The sequence below is a fragment of the Neltuma alba genome, unplaced genomic scaffold (assembly GCF_004799145.2).
Source record: "Neltuma alba isolate B1F8T4 unplaced genomic scaffold, ASM479914v2 tig00011306_pilon, whole genome shotgun sequence".
In the NCBI taxonomy this organism is placed as follows: Eukaryota; Viridiplantae; Streptophyta; class Magnoliopsida; order Fabales; family Fabaceae; genus Neltuma; species Neltuma alba.
Window position 1 is genome coordinate 48,593 of NW_021636015.1, and position 11,709 is coordinate 60,301.

An 11,709-nucleotide genomic window follows, 5' to 3' on the forward strand; every position below is an offset into this window, starting at 1 on the left:
TCAACTTTATTTGTGTTAAACCAAGTTGTGAAATATTGAGAAAAATGCAAAGAGTCATGTATGAACATTAATTATAAGGACAAAATTGACAAATAAGCATTAATTACTTTACAAATGACCTATATTTAAATGAAATCATTCTTATAAAAATAACTTATATTGTGAATTGAAGGGAGTAACTCAATTCATTTTGTTTTTAAAAAATTTATAAATTTTTCATGAGCTCTTCGTATTAAGAAAAAGTTTTCATTAAAAGAGTAGTTTCTAATGTAAATAAATAAAATGAGTATTTTAACAAAATTAATACGTATTTTTAATAAATAATTAATTTAATTAATTTTGTTGATCTCTAAAAGTTAATTATTTTTTTCAGAACTGCAAATTAATTATGATCCTGTTTAGCAAAGCAGTGAAAATCTCCTATAAACATGTTTCACATAAGTCAAGATAAAATTATTCTTACATACTTATTTCGTATTTCATAAATTATTTTTACCAAAAAGCGTAGCATGAAATTGAAGAATGAAGAAGAAAAGAATCCATAACCCTCGATTTGTGCACGAAAACAATATCTTTATGTATGAGAGAAATGTTTCTCCTTTGTTTTTTAAATCCCCAAAAGAGAGAATTGTTTCTCCTACATCAAATTGGATTAATATCATGCTTTTTAGCAAGATTGTTTTTGCTAAACATTACATATTCCCCTTTTGAATTAGTTGGGGGTGATTTTGTATCATAAAAGGTAAATATGTTAAAAATTTATCTCATGTAAAAACTTCGCAACAAAACTATAAAATTAAATACCAGCGAGAATTAGATCTAATTAAAAAATTACTCGCTTAAAGTTTAAATTTATGTTATGTTAACAGACAGTGCGCATATTTAATTCACAACTGCATCTTAAATATGATTAGGTGGAATTTACCGGTGTCTCAGTCGTGAGCAGCATCCCAGCAGCCTCCTTTCTGTTCCTCTGGTTTTTCATACTTAATTTCATTTAAAAAAAAAAAAAAAGAGCGAAGAAAAAAGAAACAAGAGGCTAAGCCTAAAGCTATGAGTAGAGCCGGGAAAACGGGCCGAGCCCATCGGGCCGGCCTGTTTAGGCCCTTAAATTACGAGGGCCGGGCTTGATATTTTTCTCTTAAAATGAGAAACAAGCCCTGGAGGGCTGGCCCTGGAGGGTCGAGGGCTTAAAAGGGCCGGCCCTGGAGGGCCGCGGGCCGGCCCTTTTAAGCCCTTTTATAATTTTTTTTTTATTTTTTAAATTTTTTTATATAATATTAATGTTATTAATTTTTTACATTGTTAATAATATTTCAAATATTTAGTTATTATTATCATTTTAAAATTAAATTTAGTTTTAGACAATAATTTATCCAATTAAATTTTTAAAAAATCGGTTAATTTAGACTTTAATAATGATTTGATTTATATTATATGCGTTGATATTTTTAAACTATATATATATTTGATAATAGAATATTTTTATACTTATATAACTTGTGATTCTATAATTTGAATTAGAAATTCATGAGTTTCAACAACAATGTTTCTCACATTAAAGTAAAATAATAGTTAGATTGCAAAATTCAAAAATAAAATTCTTATAAAGAAGAAAAACTTGATATTTTTGTTACGAAAGAAAAGCATACTTATGAAGAAAAGTAATTAATTATAGTGATGATGAAGTTTCAAAAGATTAATGATAGTGTTTATTTATTGCACAATTGCATTATAGATAAAACTTTTAGATATTGTTATCTTGTTAATGAATGTTTTACATGTTCTTAGATGTTGATGAATATTTATATATGATGATATTTTATATTTGTGATTTAATTTTATTCATATTTATGTCTTTTATTAATAATTTCATTGGTTTATTTTTATATTTTTATAAAAAAATTTGATAAATATAAAAAAATAGTATTTTTCCTTAAACGGGCCAAAAGCCCGCGGGCCGGCCCTGACCCTGTAGCTTAAGGGCCGGGCTTAACAAATTGAGGTATTTTTAAAATTTCAGCCCTAGAGGGCCGGCCCTTTTAAGCCCGCCAGCCCTGAAGGGCCGGCCCTGGAGGGCCGGGCCGGCCCTGATTCCCGGCTCTAGCTATGAGAGGGATGGTAAGGGCCCACATGGTAATTATTTGGACTTCAATACCAATGCATTGCGCCTCTTCTTTCTTTGTCTTTTTCTCTCTCACTTTCTCTTTCCTCTTTTTTCTTTATTACCCTTCACTCTTCCCCATTCCTCTCATTCCCCTCGCTTCCTTTGCAATTCCAATCATGCTCCCTCATGCCCATTTTACATCATCTATAGTTAACTTAATTTTTTTTGTCATAAAAAAGAACAATTTGAAAGATTCAATTTAATATCCTTGAAAAAAAAAAATAAACCCATTCAAAAAAACATACTCTTCTGATTTTATTTATAAAACACTTTCAGCATATTTCACAAAGATAAAAAAATCTTAAAATATATTAACTTTCTATTAAAATATGATAATTTTTTAATTTTATCCATATTTAATATATATACCTTTCAAAAGAAATAATGACCTACACTATAATAAATGAAGGACAAAATAATATATTCACACTGAAAATTTAATGAAATGACTTAAAAATATAACCAAAAAATATTATCTCTCTGCCCTATAAATAGGACTAGAGTAGTAACTAATTCAGTATTATGGGTTTGAATCACATTGCTAATGTGAGGATTTTAGGCTTTTTTACCGAAATGCTACAAACAATAAAATTATATAGTAAAATGCTGTACTTTTAAAAGTATTTACCAATATGCTGTACTTAAAATAGTTTTTGACAAAAATAACTTTCAAATTACACACAAATTGTTTTTGGCATGAACGATTTCAGAAGTTGTTCTTGACGTGAATGATTTCAGAAATCTTTCTTGACATGCACGATTTCGCTTTTTAAATTTTTTTTAAATCAAAAAGTGAAATCGTTCACACCAAGAATGATTTCTGAAATCGTTTACGCTAAGAGCGATTTTAGTTTTTTCCTATTCACTCCCCATACAAGAATCTTTGTCAGTTTAAATAATATAAGTTTAAAAGATTTTATAAATTATTTAAATTTATAATTCAAAACTTTTAAACACTTCTTTGTTACAAAGATTTATAAACATATTTAGTTAAATATATATTTATTAAAAAAATTAGTTAAAGTTTTAAGCAAATCTTTTATGTTTGCTTTAACTGAATGAAATTAATGTAATTATAAAAATATAATTTAGGAACTTATTAGAATCAGAAGTAAAATAGTAAATAAATTTTATTTTAATATAAATTGTAGTTAAAATAATATTTTTAGCATTTTTTTAAAATACTCCTACTAACAGTATTAACTAATTAAACTAAACTATATGTTTTTAAAATAGAAAAAAGATCTATGTAACTGATGCAACCTAGAAAGATAGTCAGAGTATTTTACTCTTGATTCAAAACACTCATATCATGACACGTCATCACCAATTAAATAAGGCATAAGTAATGAAAAATTGAAATGAATGAAGGGCGCTCATAATTTCTTTTTTTTCATTTTGCCTTTTCCATGCTATTGCTATGTTGCATTTTTTAATTGGTGATGACGTGTCATGATATGAGTGTTTTAAATCAAGAGTAAAATATTCTGACTATCTTTCTAGGTTGCATCAGTTACATAGATCTTTTTTCTATTTTAAAAACATATAGTTTAGTTTAATTAGTTAATACTGTTAGTAGGAGTATTCTAAAAAAATGCTAAAAATATTATTTTAACTACAATTTATATTAAAATAAAATTTATTTACTATTTTACTTCTGATTTTAATAAATTCATAAATTATATTTTTACAATTACATTAATTTCATTCAGTTAAGACAAACATAAAAAGATTTGCTTAAAACTTTAACTAATTTTTTTTAATAAATATATATATTTAACTAAATATGTTTATAAATCTTTGTAACAAAGAACTGTTTTAAAGTTTTGAATTATAAATTTAAATAGTTTATAAAATCTTTTAAACTTATATCATTTAAATTGGCAGAGATCCTCGCATGGGGAGTGAATAGGAAAAAAAACAAAATCGTTCTTAGCGTGAACGATTTTTAAAATCATTCACGTCAAGGACAACTTGTGTGTAATTTAAAAGTTATTCTTGCCAAGAATAAGTTTAAGTGCAGTATATTAGTAAATATTTTTAAAAGTACAGTATTTAGGTATATAATTTTATTGTTTATAGCATTTTCGTAAATAATTTTACTGTTTATAGCATTTTGATAAATTATCTATAAATACCTTTATAATTATTTTTTGGGCTTAGAAGTATGTCCTAATTCTAATAAATTCCTAAAACTCATCTTGCTTGAACTTTTTTTGACAAGAAAAAAGACAACTCTTTTGAAGAAGCCTTAACATACAAGTCGGTTGCCAAATTTACTCACTTAAAAATCCACTTAATTTCTTATATTATTTATGATTTATAAACAACATATACTTGTTTCTTAAACTTTATAATAGTACCACAAAATTTTTTAAATTGCTCAAATTTCATGCATAATGTAAAGAGAGAATTACAATGAGATCTTTAAAAAAATACTAAAAAGTCCGAATAACAATCTAAACAGCTTGTAATGATAAATTTCAGAATAAAAAATGACAATTTTTTATATTTATTTTTTAATTATTTTTTTGAAATTTATTGTAATTCCTCCTAATATAAAGTCATAATGGGTAATAGTAAAATATTAAAGTTGTTATTATTAAGTACAAAAAGTAAAATATATAATATACAAACTAACAAGTTAAGAATCAGGTGGAAAAAAATAACAAGTTAAGAATCAGGTAAAAAAAAAAAAAACAAGTCAAGAAGGATAGAGCAGAAAACTTAGCACATAAGCACATTAAAAAAAGAAAAGAAGTAAAATATATAATGCATTGAAGTGTTGTCCGCCCCCTACTGAACATGCCCCGGCAATAATTCTTCTCTCTTCTTTTATGTTCTTTTCTTTTCTTTTTGACAAGAAACAAAACCCTTAGCCAACAATACTTTTTTTCTTTAATATCTTCCTTCTTTGATTGATTTATGATAAAGACAGCCGAAAAAGGAAAAGAGTGCCATGTGCTCTAATAAAGTGGAAATAATAGTACGTCATATTTTTGAAATCAGGATGAAACATATCCGTGTATTTGAAAATATTTATTTCCTTGCGCTTTTATTTTATTTTTCAATATCTTAAAATGCTGAGCCAATCAAATCAAATCAATATATTCCTCAAGTCTTAAATATAAAATTTTTATACACACTAATATAAGGATTTTATATTTAAAACTGAAAAAGTATATATATAAAAGAAAATTAGTATACATCTCATGATATCACATGAAATTTGGTTAACAAGTGGTGCTGTTTATTTTTCAGGAATGATACAGTATGTTAGAGTTTTGCATAAATAAGTGATTATTTTTAATTTTTTCTATAAAAATAACAATAATATTTTTTAAAAATAAAAAAGTAAGAACAACTTTTATTTATTTTCTTATTTTTTATTTCTTTTCCAGTACAATAAGTGAAGAGCCCTGCCCTTAGTACTTGATGTAAGGTGGGGTCTTAGCTCTCAGCATTATGACTTTTTATAATATATTATTCCGATTTTAAATATAAAATATATTTTTTAATATAATTTATATTATAATATTAATTTTATATTTAGTATAAGATGAGTATCGTCCTCTCTAATACTTTTTCTGTTTCTTATTATAAGAGATATTTGATGTTTATGGTATGTTCTTATATGTAAGAGACACTTAAAAGTGATATCTATTTTTTTGTGTTGATTTTCTACTTTACTCATATTTATTTTGTCTCCAACTCACACTGTCTCTCCCTCCTACTTCTCTTTCTTTTAATAGTTTAATTATTCTCTCTTATGCTCTCTTTCCTTATTAACGAGGGTGTTTTTGGAAAAAATTATACTTTTTATGCACTAATTGTTCTTAACTAATTTTAACTATTTTTTTATTAACGTAATTCGATTATTCATCTCTTATAATAACTAATAAGAAACTGAAAAGAAATAAGATAAGATGTGAAAAATTGGTTCCCATGTGCACGAGGGATCTCATAAGTCTAAAAGAAATCTAAATTTTCACTTAAAAAAGACATCTAAAATTCAAAATACATGCTTTTTTTTTAATTGTAAAAATACCTGCTTTTGAAGTTCATGCTTTAGAAGAAAACTACCAGATTTTATCTTGACGTAGTGTTCCCGTTCAGGCCACACACGTCCACTTAGTTTTAACTAATTAAAATTTTTTATATTGAGCTCATTGTTAAAATTTTCCCTTCCTTTTTTCATTTCTCTCACACACCAAATAGAACCTTAAAAAATTTAATAAAAAACTGCTAACTAAAACGATAATCCACTGAACATAACATAATCAAAAGTTCTGGAAATCCATGCTCATATTCTCATGCCAGCATTGTACTTCGCCAAATATAAAACTTCATCCTCCCGCAATTTAAATATTGCACACTTATATAAATATATATATTCATATCAGTATTAGAGAATAATAAAAAAAATTAATATTTAAATTTGTCTAGAAAATTTTCAATCAAGAGCACTAGATACCCATAAGTTTTTTAGAATAAATTTGTATCAAAGTTTAAAATCATAGTAATTTTAAATGCTAATGGTTTCTATCACTATATTAATATTCAATATTAATTTTTTAATTCTATGGGATAAAATTTTATGGTTTTTAATTTTTAAAACAAATTTGCACACACAAAAAGAACTTTTTAACCAAATGATCTATACCAAAATGCAAAAATCAAAAACAAATATTCCAAGACCGCCAAAAACAACTACTAGCTAATATAAATGTTGCCCATCATCACAATCTTCAACATTAAACCTGAGAACTTCATTCCAAGATTGTTCATCGCCATACTTCTTCATAGTCCAAAACCTCAGACGCTTTTCATTTTCAATTGGACAACATTTGTAGAGACTTCCCTTTAATTCTCCTAGCCCAACACAACTTTCAGCATTCATATTTGTGATTATGATGGATGATATTGTAGAAGAAAAAGGGAATAAATTTGACATCTCACTTTCTAAGTCAAAACATAAAATTGACACTTCCGTCCAATGATAACCAAGCCAATGAAGCAATCCATTCAAACAAGTGAGAGATTTACTTTCCATCGTCAATGTGAGTATTTCAACAACTCTATCATCATGGATTGCATTGCGATCATATATTCTTATCACTTTATATTTATTAGTTTTCTTGAGATAATCTAATCCAAAGAAAATGCAGGCATGTAATGATCAGTTTATTATTCTTGGATCGTGCTGGAAGTCTTATAAACTCTTTTGTGATTGGGTTACAAACAATAAGTGGCTTTGGGTTGTAAAGAAACCGTGAATTCCTAGTAACTGATCCTACAGGAAAAGAAGGCCATTGCAAGAATTCACTATATCAAACTTGTCATCTTTTGGCTTACAAGCAAGTATAGTTTTATTTTCATGCCCCACCTTCTAGCCTCTAGCATCATGTCAAGTATCATTTCAGAGTCGCGAAGAGGAAGCTTGAACTTAACTTCAAGTTTCTTGTGATTGTCACAACTAGGTTTCGGAGAATCCTTACATGAACAAACATGACCAAACTCATTATTACTTAAGGAATTCTGGGTTTCATTACTCTTAAACTCATCAAAATCAAGCAGATGGAAAGTTCTAAAAACATGTTAATCAAATTCTGAAAATTAATCCCCCATCAGCCAACAGCAAACTTGATAGGTGCTACTGGCATCTCACGGAAAGAGGTGATTTCTCTGTGGGCTTAGCCTATAGACTCTTGAAGAAAGATGAGTGGTTTGAGGAAAGTAGTATATGAGACTACATATGGAAGTGGCCTGGTCGTCAAAGGATCAGGACCTTTCTTTGGCTTGTTCTTAATGACAAACTACCCACAAACAGCAAAAGAGTTAGATGACATACGGCCATTAGAGACTCTTGCAAACTTTGCAATGGCCAAACTAAAGACCTAAATCATGTCTTCAGATTTTGCAATGTTGCCTACTCTTGCTGGCAGTTGATTGTTCCAGCTTCAGATCTATCCCTACTTCTACTCCCAGCCTCTTAAAGGATGGCTGACTAAGAACCTTAAACGAGATGAGAACAGACCCTCTTGGAACGTCTTGTTTGGTATCTTATGCTGGAAGTTTTGGAGAGCCAGGAATGGTGCGGCGTTTGCCAATGAAAGAGTGCGTTGCCATAGTGTACTTAATGAAGCCATCGCTTTGGCTCTACACGCCATCCTTGCTAATGAGTCTCTTAGATTTTTAAGTTTGAGCGCGGCTAACCGGTCGTTTGATAAATCACTTTGTTTTTGGGTAAATTTCCTCCATTTGTATATATCCTTTGAGTAATGAATCTTCTTTTCTACTAAAAAAAACTTTAAATATATAAAAAATAATCATAAAGACTATTTGCCAACAAGTATTTTTATGTATGTAATTGATCTTCAAAACTTGCTTTTTTCTTTAAAATACTAGTACTTCTCCGCCTCTCTCTCTCTCTCTCTTCTGCGCCTCTGCTTTTTCTTTTTGCCTCTCACTCTCTTTTATTCTTTCTCCCTTCATCTCCCAACTAACCATCTCCTTTTTTTTTTCCTCTTTTAAAATAACCTCTATTTGGTGGAAAAGTTTTTTTTTAAAATTATAATATAATAGAATTTAAATAATAATTTATTATTTAATTTAATTTAAAATAATGATTTTCTAACAATTCTCTCTTTTTAATATTATTTTTTTTATAATTTTTATATCAAAAATAAAAGTTAGGTTGTTACAAGCTTGAACTTTATTATCATACATTCCAACGTTGCGCACACAATTCAAATTCACTTAGGCACAATACCAACTCTATTTTGCTTTGTTTTTTCGTGTATGAACAAAATAAATTCGCAAATTAAAATCAGATACAAATGAAACAAGTCCAAACCAACTAAATAACATATAAGTTATGCTTCATATATACACCATATATTCATTAACATAGTGGAATGCTTTTGCAATCACCCAAAATGTGCAAGAACATGGTGACCTGCTCACAAACAAGCATGGCAACTTCCTCATCAACTTGCTCATATATAGATGTTGCTACACACAAACATTACAATCAATAGCTTTCTCATAGCCACAACCATAACTAAACAAGCAACCATGACTTCCAGACATATATTTTCGTATATTTTCGTACTCTTACTGTATGATCTACAAAATGTTTATCAGGTTCCATCTTCAACACATGTTTATCAATTCATACATAAAACCCAAGTTTAAGTTTGTTCAAAATGTTTCCATTATTTCTATTGACTTCGACACAGCAGCAGTAACAAACAAAGCAAGAAGAAAAGAAGAAGATTGTAAATGAAGAACAGAATAAGAGTAGAGGACAATTACAAACCTGTCAACAATGCTAGTTCCTGCTCTCAACACCTGCAAAATAGCATTCGTCCTCTTCAGCCTTCTCCATACATGATGATATCGTCTATGTCTAAGTCAAGCTCCAGTCTCTTTTTTTTTTTTTTGGTTTACGACTTTAAGGATAAATGAATAAAATAAGTTATTGCAAACGTGACAGGAAATTTGTTCCCCTGTTCCCCCACTTTAGGTGGAAACAGATTTTTAGTTATTTAAATAAAAATCAGATCGTGCCTTTCGTTTCATTCCTGCCTTTTCCTCGAACCAAACTAATGCCAATAGAAAATTTGGATTTTCCGTTTCCAATAGCAAATCTTTCGTGAGCTAAACGGGTCCATAGTTTAAGTGATTCGGCTGGGTGAATAGGTGAATCGCTGCCTACGAATTCAAAAAAAAAAAAAAAAAGAATCGCCAGCTAGTCATGACTCATTTCATTAAACCATGGCATAATGTTGGTGAACAATGTCATTCTCGCATAAGTTGTTATTTGGGACTTTCAATTCTGTGCTAAAGTGGACTTGAATTATTGGACTGCAAGCTCCTTAGAAAGAATAAGGAAGCATTTAGATTGAAACCAAATTATAATTTTAAAAGTAATTTTATAGTATATGAAATGAATATATTTTAATTTATGAAAAAATATTTTTAAAAAACATTTTGATCAATTTCAAACACCTCCTAGATCTATCTTCAATGATTACTTTAATCCACAAACCATCATGTTTGAACATAGAACACTCATCATAACTTAGGAAAGAACTGAGTAAACTCCTAATCTTTCTCAGTATCTTGTGTTTTGATTTGTGATTGCGGATTGCACCTAACTTGTTTTTATTTCAACAACAAAATGGTTAATCTTGCGTACATTCTTGGTGGGAAGAGTAACATCAAAATTCTCTTCCCGTGGTACGTCTATGAGTTGTGATCAGAATATTATCCCCTCAAAAATATTTTTACGACTTACACAAAGATGCAATCCAGTGATGAGTCTTGTCATGATAATGCAGCATAGCCTATGGATAGTAATCTACACTCTACCCCCCCCAAAAAGTCCGAGCTGACAAGCAACTTTTGTTTTAGAATAATAAAAAAAAATTCAGCCCAAAAACAAATAACTGATTTCTTTTGTTATTATTAATTAAAAAAGCATGTTTTTAAAAATAATTTTTCACTTTTCAATCTAAATCTAAAAAGGATAGGATATGTTGATGAACTTTACTTTGTATCAAAGAATAAAAAACCGGACCGGTAACTAAACCGGTCAAGACAGTAGGTCAAGGATAACTGGTCAAACTAAAGTCGGACCGGTCATATTAAAATAATACAATTTAATTCAAGATATATAAATGCATTCCTATTATTAGAATAAAACAATCCTAATTCAGCAAACGATTTGACTATTCTAATATTCCTTAACGGCTCAACCTCAAATATGAAATTCAAATTTCATATATCAGTCAGTCTCACACAATGGAACAAGAGCATAATCAAATTGACAAATTCAACTACCTATTTCAGTGTTTATACTTTCAATTTAGCCTCAGACAGTCAGACGAGCAAAAAACAAAAAATGGCTTTGATATTGGAGAAAAAGAAAATAGCAAAGTGGAATAATCGGTATCGTGAAGAAGAAAAATGACTTTGAAGCTATAGTGCTATACGCACATATCTCAGTCTCACTCTTCAAAACCGGAACAATCAACAATTGCACAAAGCATGACCAATGAAGGAAAAAGCAGAGCACATCTAACTGAATGAAAGTAATGAACAAGACAACAAGAGCACAGAAGCTGGAAACAAGTAGAAGTAGAAGTAGAAGGAAGAACCTCCGAGCTGCGATAATGATTCTGCCACCGTGAAGAAGAAGCGATGACGGGAGGCGACCACAATGGCCTACTGCTTCAACTGTTTGACTTGCAGTCCTAGACAATGTTACACAAAGATCTGCGACCTTCGATGGTGAAGAAAAATCCAGCACAATGAGAGTGGATTCAGCTAGGGATTTTCGATTTGGGGGAGGGGAGAAAAATGGTGAAAAGGCAAAGCAAAACTAAAGCTTGGGGGTGGTGGGAGCTGAGCTGAGCTTCGATTTCAACCTAGGCACCTAGCTTCTTTTTTTTTTTCATGTTAAACGGCGTCGTTTTCTGGGATTGGAGGTTTTAAAAAAATAAAAGTGTCCAAACCGGACAACCCATCCAACCGTC